General features: G+C 39.0%; 1 long non-coding RNA gene across 1 annotated transcript in view; it reads left to right on the forward strand.

The window, feature by feature from the left end:
• Window positions 1-8,781, forward strand: part of LOC131381916 (uncharacterized) — a 44,179-nt gene extending 35,398 nt beyond the window's left edge. The window contains exon 4 of the long non-coding RNA XR_009210962.1: window positions 6,505-8,781. This is a non-coding gene — a long non-coding RNA (uncharacterized LOC131381916). The remainder of the gene's footprint in view (window positions 1-6,504) is intronic.
• The last annotated feature ends 2,214 nt before the right edge of the window (window positions 8,782-10,995 follow it).

Genomic DNA, 10,995 nt, shown 5'->3' on the forward strand with positions numbered 1-10,995 from the left:
CAGCTGCTATGGAAAAATGATCTGAGGTTCCGCAAATAACTAAAAATAGAACTACTATATGATCCAGGAATCTCACTTCTGGGTATATCTGCAAAAGAATGAAAATAATTATGTCAAAGAGTTATCTGCATACCCATGTTAATTGCAGTATTATTCACAAAAGCCAAGAGTTGGAAGCAACCCAAATGTCTATTAAAAGATGAATAAAGAAAATGTGGAATATACATACAATGGAATACTATTTGACCTTAACAAAGAAGAAAATTCTGTCACATGCTACAATACAAATGAACCTTGAGGATATTGTACCAAGTGAAATAAGCCGATCACAGAAAGACAAATATTGTATGATTACATTTATATGAGGTTTCAAAAATAGACAAACTCATAGAAATAGAAACTACAATGGTGATTGCCAGAGACTGGGGACATGGAGAAATGGGGAGATGTTCAACTGGTGTAGTTTGAGGTTTGCAAGATTAAAAAGTTCTGGAGATTTGTTACACAACAATGTGCATACAGTGAACACTACTGAACTGTGCACGTAAAAGTGGTTGAAATGGTAAATTTAATGTGTTTTAAAATTTATATATATATATTTTTAATTTTTAATTTTTTTTATTTTTTTGAGACAGAGTCTCGCTCTGTTGCCTGGGCTGAAGTTCAGTGGTGCGATCTCGGCTCACTGCAAGCTCTGCCTCCTGGGTTCACGCCATTCTCCTGCCTGAAAAGAAATTTAAATTTAAGCTATATTTGGATTGAATTCTTAACTATTTTGCTTTTTTGATTAACATGTGTTAATTTTTCTTTTTTGGTTAACGTATGTCCAGTCAGCAAGACCAACGTTTCTCAAATGTCAAACTTCACGTGGGTTTGAATTACCCGGGACTTTTGTTAAAATGCAGAATCTGGTTCAGTAGGTCTGGGAAGGACCTCAAACCCTGAATTTATAACAAACTCCAAGGAGCAAGAAGCTACAGAAAAGGAGTTATTAGACTTTGGATATATTTTGAATAAAACCAAATGGTAGTGCTTCTCCTCTAATAAAGCCTTATATGTAAGAATGAAAACAAAATGGATCCTTTTGATTCTCCTAATACTTCTCACAAAATAATTTTTCCTTTTGTCAAAGTGTTTACCAAAGAGTATCCAACAAATTCTGTTAGAGTTTTAAATAAGAAATTAGATAAAATTCTAAAAGAATCCGTAAAAATGAGGGACTCTTGGTCTGGGTTAATGATGTTGGAAATGGAACCTGAACTTGAACTCTTTTGCCGTGAAAGACTTGTCATGTTTCCCTGTATGGTCCTTGATTATGAGCATTTGTAGTATCCTTATCTGAATATTAAGAATAACAGCATAGTTTGGAACCAGAAGGCCTGGGTTTGTGTGTCAGTTGTGCTGTGTAACCTTGGGCGTGTGTCTTTATTTTTCTGAGCTTCGTTTTCCTCATCTGCAAAAATGAAATCAATACAGTTGCCTTCCTAAGTTAATGTAAAGTTTAAACAAAGGTGCTATGCTTAATATACGCTATTACTGATATGATTCTTCCCTTCTCTCACCCAAAGCGTATGATGTCACATGGTATACGAACAGTGTTGGTTTTATTGGTGTTGTTGGATGATGGATATGAAGACCTAGAATTCTTTTAGGCCACTACCTTACTTAATCAGAACCCTAGCATTTCGGATCTGAAAGGGTTGGTGAACTCTAACCTTACCACAACGTAAAGAAAGATAATGCTATCTAAATTTTATGGAATAGCTTTTCTTTTTTTCTTAGTGCTCACAAGAATTATTCTCTATAGACATCTTAAAAACTACTTGCTAACTGAGGAACAGCTACACAAAAATAACTACCCTAGACCATACCCCAACAAACCAGGAAGTATTCTTTTAAACCTAGGCATGAAAAAAACTTGGAAATGATGGTAAGTAGATGGGGCCCACAATTACCCTTTCTACATGCTAAGACTGAAACCTAGGGGGCCCAGTGTTCTGATAAATATATATGTATGTTTATATATATGTTTTTATATATGTTTATATATGTATATATATGTTTATATATAATTATTTTAGTGGAAATGAGATTTTTTGGTCAGCATAGTTATACCACTGATAAAAACATTCTTGCACTGTATTTCATTTTCATTTCAAAGATCTAAGTGCTTAATTTTATCTAAGTGATCTACTTTATTAAGTCCTCAAAACAACCATTTCAGGTCAGTATTGTTATTCCCCTGATTACACAAATGAGGAAACTGATGTTCAGAGAAGTCAAATAACTTGTCAAAGGTCACAGAAAATAAGTGGGAGAGCCAGGATTTGAAGCCAAGGTGTCCAACTCCTGAGCTCCTATTCTTAGTCACTATTCATTTACATATACAATGCCATGTTTCGAAAACTATATAAATTCTCACTGTGAATTATTATACAAAGATTTATAATTAGTCTTCTTTTGCATGTTCTCCAAATACTAGGCATAATTAGTTAATATGTTCATCCCCACTGAGAGAGAATGCTAAACATCACAACTGTCAAACTTTAGGTTGATGGTCAGAGTATGAAATGCAGTTATACAAATATTCTACAGTGACTAGAAAATATTTATCATCTTCTGCCTCTTTAGGACTTCTCCCTTGGGATTATCTTCACCATTAGCTTTTCTCGTTTTGTTTTATTTTTTCAAATCCCTTCAATGGAAGGCAATGCACTTAGCAGGTAAGAATATGGGCTCTGAAGGGGGAAGTCAGGCTTCCTAAAGGCTGTTTTCTCAGTGAAGTGTTATTCAAGGTCTGGATGCTAGATAAGTCATTTAACCCCTCCTACCCTCTGTTTTCTCATTCTGAATATAAGGATAATGGTAACTACCCCATCAGGTTGTTGTAAGAATCCGTTAAAATAATGTATATAGAGTGCTTGACACAGAGCCTACCTCACAATCTCATCTCATCATGGATATTCAAATAAGAGTTGCTGTTATCACCATTGTTATCACTATCAGAACCAGTCTGAGGCTTATTAATAAAACAAATATTCATGAATGGGTCTAGTGAAAAACGCAGATATACTCTTAATAACTTAGCAAATGTACAGTTTATTGTGGGAGACTCTTGAAGGGATAAAATCATAAGGAAGACATGGCTCCTATTTCAGGGAGCTATTATGTGCTAGAGCAGGTGACTGGTCAAGTTGGTTACAGTCAAGTTGTAACACTAAAACTGCAATTGGCTGGCATTGGGCTGACTCTGAAGGTAGGTGGAGGGGAGAGGGTGCCTGTTCAAGCAGCAGCCGCCCTGGTGCAATAGGCAGGCCACTTGCAAATTCTCCCTTGAGTGATCCTGTAGCTTCTCTTGTTACTCTGTAATCACACTGGGTATGTGCTTCCCATAGGACCCAGCATGCAAAGGCAAGTCTCCACATTGGCCCGTTTACCTTTTCTCTCCCATCTCGTCTGGAATAATCCCACTTCACGTTTTGTTTCAGCATCTAAGAAGATCTATTGTCGATGTGGAAAAATAGATGGTGCGACTCCCTCAGGTTGACATAGCAGGGTAGAAGAATGTAACTACCACTTTGGCTGAGTGTTGAGTCATAAAGACAGTATTTGGTAGTTCTGTTTGGTTTGACAAGCCAATTGTTCAGAGAAAAGTGGAATGAAGTATTAAGTTCAATGTTCAGTACAGTCCAATAAAGAAAAAACTATATCAACTCTAAAACCTTTATTGTAGATACCTACTTCTGACCACCACTTGTCTTACCCTTGCAGCTCATTGGCTCAAGAAGCCTCAGGCTATGACAATTCTCCTTTTTTGAAGACTTTAAGTCAATCAGCTGCCTCCTGACCTTGCCCTTTCCACATGCCAGCATTGCAGTAGTTTTTGTTTGTTTGCTAATTGCTTCAATTCCTTGCGTGTGACCTTGCCTAATACTTTCCTGAAAAAACAAAGCCTTTGGGAAATAATGCCCTGCTCTTCCCTCCCAGTAGATTCACCAACATCTGCTCCTCTCCGGAGTCACGATGGAGGTAGCATCCCTGTTCCCGTCACAGTTCCTCTCCATGTGCTCTGTATCCTGTCCTCCTGCACCTACTCAGGGACTCACCAGACTTCCCTTCTCTATAAGATCAGCATGTTCTTGACATACCATTCCGATATCTCCCATTTGTTTTAGCAAACTAAACCTCCATGGTCCCAGGTCTCTTGCTGCATAGCTACTCTCATTTCTCCGCCTGTTGCATACACTTCATGCACAACAAAGAGTTGTCTATGCTAGCTGGCTTTACTCTCTCCACTCACCACTGAAGCTCACATCAGTGACCTCGAGGCTGCTGGATCTAATAGACTTGTTTCTGAGTCACTTTACTTATCTTTTCAGTACTGTCCTACCTTATAGTATTCTCCTCTCTGCTTTTGTAACAACACCCACTTCTGCCTTTCTTCCTCCCTTTCTAGCTACTTCCTTTCAACCTCCTCTGCTGAATATTCTTCCTCACCAGCCTCTAGTGGCAGAAATTCTCAGAGCTTTGGGAGCCTTGTCTCTCCATCTCCCGCTTCTCCTAGATGAACTGATTCTTTCCCATGGCTTTCAACAGCCTCTAACTGCTGTTAGCCCCTAAATGTGTATCTCTAAAGAAACATTTCCCCTGGACTCCCAGCTTTGCTGAATATCCATCTGCCTGCTTATGTGGGTTTCCCTCGGGTACCACAGCATCACCTGCATGAAGATGAGCTCGTGATCCTCTCCCCACCCTGGGGTCATCTCCAGCACCAATTCCCTATAGTCCACTTAGATGTATTTGTTCCCCTGCTTAACCAAGAAACCTGGTGTCATCCTCACTGCCTCCTTTTTGCACACCCTTTCATCTGGACAGTGTGCGAGTCCCACTATTCTGTGTCAAAAGCGTATCCCAAACCTGCTGCTTCTCTGATCTGGCCCCTGCCCCCTCTTCCACCCTTTCCCTTGCTGTCTTTACACCACACTTTCTCCCACCTTTCTGGAGCCTTCTTGCCTGCTGCATCCTCGGCTTTTCACATGGCTAGTTCCTTCTTAACCTGGAGGTCTCTGCTTAATTGTCACATCGTCAAGGTCTTTTCCTGACTGTACTTTCTAAATAGGGCCTCCCTCTTCTGCAGCACCCTGTCTCTTTCTTCTATAGCAGTTAACTATATTTTGTAATGAGTTGGTAGTCTGTCCACCATCTTCAAAAAATAAGCTTCTGCAGGGACTGTTCAACATTTTTTTCTCCCCATTTTCCCCCAGCACTTAGCAGAGTTTCTGACACACATAAGCCATCAATAAACATTTGGATGGGTGAACAGGTAAATTATTTATGTAGATGTGGACATAACTATGGATAATATTGTAATAAATTCTATGGAAAAAAAGGAAAGGAAATAGAGGGGAACCATGGGAGGAAAAATATACAAATAAATAATGTCATAAAGTAGTAAATCAGACAAGCTCAATCCATCTTTAAAGCATGGAGGGCTTAGTTTGGGAAAGTGGGAGACTGAATTCCAAGAAGACGAACAAGGAGGGAAGATGCTGAGGAAGAATAAGTGTAGCAAATAAACCAGTTGGGCTGATGGGACCATACAGGATAATGGGCAGAACAGGGACTTCGGAGCCAGCAGAGCTGAGAGTTGGGGCTGTTTTGCTGCTTGCTTTCCTGGGCACGTTACTTTTACATCCTGAGCTTTTCTTTACCATGTTTGTAGAAAGGGCTTTGTATGGCAGTTTTTACTAGAAAAACTAGTGCAAAAACCAATGGAGGCAGAGGGACTTGTTAGGGAGCAATTGGGAGAATATTACCTAGGGCCAGACAGAAGGGCTCAGGGTAGGTAAGGGTATGGATGAGTTGGATGATGGGAGTAGGGTAAGAAAAGACATATGAAGTCTTGAGATTATTGCTGGGAAGAATGTACAAGGTGTCTGGCGAAGGATGCAAAAGCCGAAGGCATCAGGACTTTGAAGGTCCAGCCAAGGTTGGAGCCAACATCTGTATTGTGGTCTCAGTCTGCATAACTGGGTGATTTTTCTTGGGTCAGATAAAAAAAATTTGGATACAGGAATGGAGAAGGTGGTAGTTGGAACTAGTCATACAGAAGGTTCTAGCAGAAAGAAAAGGTCAGGGAGTAAGAGTAGATGTTGAAAGGATGATTGAAGTGGTTTGGCTGTCAAACCAGTCAATGCAGGATAAAGTAAGGAAGCTGGAGGAGAGCTGATGGGCCAGGGCAAATGATAAAAAGAGGGGAAGAAAGGTGTTCACAACATTAGCAATTATAATTCACCTTCAAGCATGGCCAGTGAGAACTCTGCTTATCGGAATAGATTTTTTTCTGTCTATTATGTAATATCTAAAAAAGCAACTGAAGAGAGGTGACTTAAAAATATTTGCACAGTAGAGTCCTTAAAGATCTTTAAGGGTCAAAGAAAATGCATGTTCATGAGATTTAGTCACTCCGCCTTGTAAAGCTTTTTTTGGTTTTTATTTTTTCAGTTGGTTTACAGTCATCAGTGGCTTTGAATCTCGATACAGCTGTTGTGGAGGTTTCCTTGGATCCCCTCAGTGTCAGGTCGCCAAGGTAGGACTTGTCGCCCAAAGTGCTGCCTGTTTCAGAAACCAAGTTGTAGCCTCCAACACAGGCCTTGGTGATGGATAAGCATTTGAAAAAATTAACCAATTTTCAGTTGATGACATTTTATGAGCCTAATTGTACTTAGAAAAAACAGTAATTTATTTGACAATGTTTGTTTCAGCTTCATGTTCATGACCAAAAAGAAAACTTAAAGGGCTTTGTGAAGACTTTTGTCAAGTTCCCACCTGCTGATGGTAATCACAGTGTGTTTGCGGTAAGTTGTGAGGTGGTATGTTGGTTTTATATTTTACTTTACTGTGGATATTATGACTGAATGATTGTGTAGCAGTCTACCTGGTATAAGGGTTTCCAGGGCCTTATTCCTTGATGACACAGTGCTGCATTGGTTGTTCACAAATTTTCAGATGAAGCCATTAAAGCTGAGAAGAGTTAGTGAATTGGTTAAGTTCACGCACCTAGAGTGATGGAGCCAGGAACTGTCATGAGTGTCTTTTTATCGGTCAAATTTCTAAAATATATAAATAGTGGTAATTCTACTCATCAAATTGCTGAAATTATGTGAGTGAAAAATAATCAGCATAAATGCTTTAATACTTTTGGCAAAATCATTTCTAGAGACAATAAAATCTTTATAGGGACTTATGTTCCTTTATATAAGAATCAGTGCTAAAAAGTGGGGAAAACAGAATTTGGAATTACAAGACCTGGAAAGTTCTACTAGCTGTGACCTTCTGAGCAATCTCTTAGATGCCCTAAGCTGTAAATTATGGAGTCAGTAACAACCCCATAGTGACTCTGAAAATCAGATATGCTAAAATATAGGAAAGTGCTTTGTGCATGTCAAACATATGAATAGTCATCTTTAATAAAACATCAAGTTTTTATTCCCCATTGTATATTTGGAAAGAAGATTTGTGGCATTTCCTTATACTAAATGTAGAAGACAGTATTCCATTTTCCAGCTTAAGATCTTTTTATTATTATTATTATACTTTAAATTCTGGGGTACATGTGCAGAACGTGCAGTTTTGTTACATAGGTATACACGTGCCATGGTGGTTTGCTGCACCCGTTAACCTGTCACCTACATGAGGTATTTCTCTTAATGTTATCCCTCCCCTAGCTTCTCACCCACCAACAGGCCCTGACGTGTGTTTTTCGCTTCCCTGTGTCCATGTGTTCTCATTGTTCACATCCCACTTATGAGTGAGAACATGCAGTGTTTGGTTTTCTGTTCTTGTGATAGTTTGCTGAGAATGATGGTTTCCAGCTTCATCCATGTCCCTGCAAAGGACGGGAACTCATCGTTTTTTATTCCATGGTCTATATGTGCCACATTTTCTTTATCCAGTCGATCACTGGTGGATATCTGGGTTGGTTCCAAGTCTTTGCTATTGTGAACAGTGCTGCAGTAAACATACGTGTGCATGTGTCTTTATAGTAGAATGATTTATAATCCTTTGGGTATATACCCAGTAATGGGATTGCTGGGTCAAATGGTATTTCTGGTTCTAGATCCTTGAGGAATTGCCATACTGTCTTCCGCAATGGTTGAACTAGTTTACACTCCCACCAACAGTGTAAAAGTGTTCCTATTTCTCCACATCTTCTCCACCATCTATTGTTTCCTGACTTTTTAATGATGACCATTCTAAGTGGTGTGAGATGGTATCTCATTGTGGTTCTGATTTACATTTCTCTAATGACCAGTGATGATGAGCATTTTTTCATATGTCTCTTGCCTGCATAAATGTCCTCTTTTGAGAAGTGTCTGTTCATATCCTTTGCCCATTTTTTGGTGGTTTTTTTTTTTCTTGTAAATTTGTTGAAGTCCTTGTAGATTCTGGATATTAGCCCTTTGTCAGATGGATAGATTGCAAAAATTTTCTCCTATTCTGTAGGTTGCCTATTCACACTGATGATAGTTTCTTTTGCTGTGCAGAAGCTCTTTAATTAGATCCCATTTGTCTATTTTGGCTTTTGTTGCCATTTTTTCTGGTGTTTTAGACATGAAGTCTTTGCCCATGCCTATATCCTCAATCGTATTGCCCAGGTTTTCTTCCAGGATTTTTATAGTCCTAGGTCTTACGTTTAAGTCTTTGATCCATCTCGAGTTGATTTTTGTATAAGGTGTAAGGAAAGGGTCCAATTTCAGTTTTCTGCATATGGCTAGCCAGTTTTCCGCATATGGCTAGCCAGTTTTCCCAACACCATTTATTAAATAGGGAATCTTTTCCCCATTGTTTGTGTCAGGTTTGTCAAAGATCAGATGGTTATAGATGTGTGGTGTTACTCCTGAGGCCTCTGTCCTGTTCCATTGGTCTATATATCTGTTTTGGAACCAGTACCATGCTGTTTTTGTTACTGTAGACTTGTAGTATAGTTTGAAGTCAGGTAGCGTGATGCCTCCAGCTTTGTTCTCCTTGCCCAGGATTGTCTTGGCTCTGCGGGCTCTTTTTTGGTTCCATATGAACTTTAAAGTAGTTTTTTCCAATTCTATGAAGAAAGTCAGTGGTAGCTTGATGGGGATAGCATTGAATCTATAAATTACCTTGGGCAGTATGGCCATTTTCACGACATTGATTCTTCCTATTCATGAGCATGGAATGTTTTTCCATTTGTTTGTGTCCTCTCTTATTTCCTTAAGCAGTGGTTTGTATTTTCCTTGAAGAGGTCCTTCACATCCCTTGTAAGTTGGATTCCCAGGTATTTTATTCTCTTTGTAGCTATTGTGAATGGGAGGTCATTCATGATTTGGCTCCCTGTTTGTCTGTTATCGGTGTATAAGAATGCTTGTGATTTTTGCACCTTGATTTTGTATCCTGAGACTTTGCTGAAGTTGCTTATCAGCTTAAGCAGATTTTGGGCTGAGACAATGGGGTTTTCTAAATACAGGATCATATCATCTGCAAACAGGGACACTTTGACTTCCTCTCTTCCTATTTGAATACACTTTATATCTTTCTCTTGCCTGATTGCCCTGTCCAGAACTTCCAATACTATGTTGAATAGGAGGGGTGAGAGAGGGCATCGTTGTCTTGTGCTGGTTTTTAAAGGGAATGCTTCCAGTTTTTGTGCATTCAGTATGTTGGCTGTGGGTTTGTCATAAATAACTCTTATTATTTTGAGATACATTCCATCGATACCTAGTTTATTGAGAGCTTTTTGCATGAAGGGGTCTTGAATTTTGTCGAAGGCCTTTTCTGCATCTATTGAGATAATCATGTGGTTTTTTTCATTGGTTCTGTTCATATGATGGATTACGTTTATTGATTTGCGTATGTTGAACCAGCCTTCCATCCCAGGGATGAAGCCCACTTGATCATGGTGGACAAGCTTTTTGGTGTGCTGTTGGATTTGGTTTGCCAGTATTTTATGCAGGATTTTTGCATTGATGTTCATCAGGGATATTGGCCTGAAATTTTCTTTTTTTGTTGTGTCTCTGCCAGGTTTGCGTATCAGAGGATGCTGGCGTCGTAAAATGAGTTAGGGAGGATTCCCTCTTTTTCTATTGATTGGAATAGTTTCAGAAGGAATGGTACCAGCTCCTCTTTGTACCTCTGGTAGAATCTGGTTGTGAATCCATCTGGTCCTGGACTTTTTTTGGTTGGTAGGCTGTAAATTACTGCCTCAATTTCAAAACTTGTTATTGGTCTATTCAGGGATTTGACTTCTTCCTGGTTTAGACTTGGGAGGGGGTATGTGTCCAGGAATGTATCCATTTCTTCTAGTTTTTTCAGTTTATTTGCGTAGAGGTGTTTATAGTATTCTCTGATGGTAGTTTGTATTTCTGTGGGATCGGTGGTGATATCCCCTTTATCAACTTTTTTTTGTCTATTTCATTCTTCTCTCTTCTTTATTAGTCTGGCTAGTGGTCTATTTTTTTATCTTTTCAAAAAACCAACTCCTGGATTCACTGAATTTTTTTGAAGGGTTTTTCATGTCTCCAGCTCCTTCAGTTCTGCTCTGATCTTAGTTATTTCTTGTCTGCTGCTAGCTTCTGAATTTGTTTGCTGTTGCTTCTCTAGTTCTTTTAATTGTGATGTTAGGTTGTTGATTTTTAGATCTTTCCTGCTTTCTCTTGTGGGCATTTACTGCTATAAATTTCCCTCTACACACTGCTTTAAATGTGTCAAATGTGTCCCAGAGATTCTGGTACGTTGTTCTCATTGGTTTCAAAGAACATCTTTATTTCTGTTTCCATTTCGTTGTTTACTCAGTAGTCATTCAGGAGCAGGTTGTTCAGTTTCCATGTAGTTGTAGGGTTTTGAGTGAGTTTCTTAATCCTGAGTTCTAATTTGATTGCACTGTTGTCTGAGAGACTGTTTGTTATGATTTCCATTCTTTTGCATTTGCTGAGGAGTGTTTTACTTTGAATTATGTGGTAGATT

Source organism: Hylobates moloch, unplaced genomic scaffold, assembly GCF_009828535.3.
Source record: "Hylobates moloch isolate HMO894 unplaced genomic scaffold, HMol_V3 SCAFFOLD_19, whole genome shotgun sequence".
Taxonomy (NCBI): Eukaryota; Metazoa; Chordata; class Mammalia; order Primates; family Hylobatidae; genus Hylobates; species Hylobates moloch.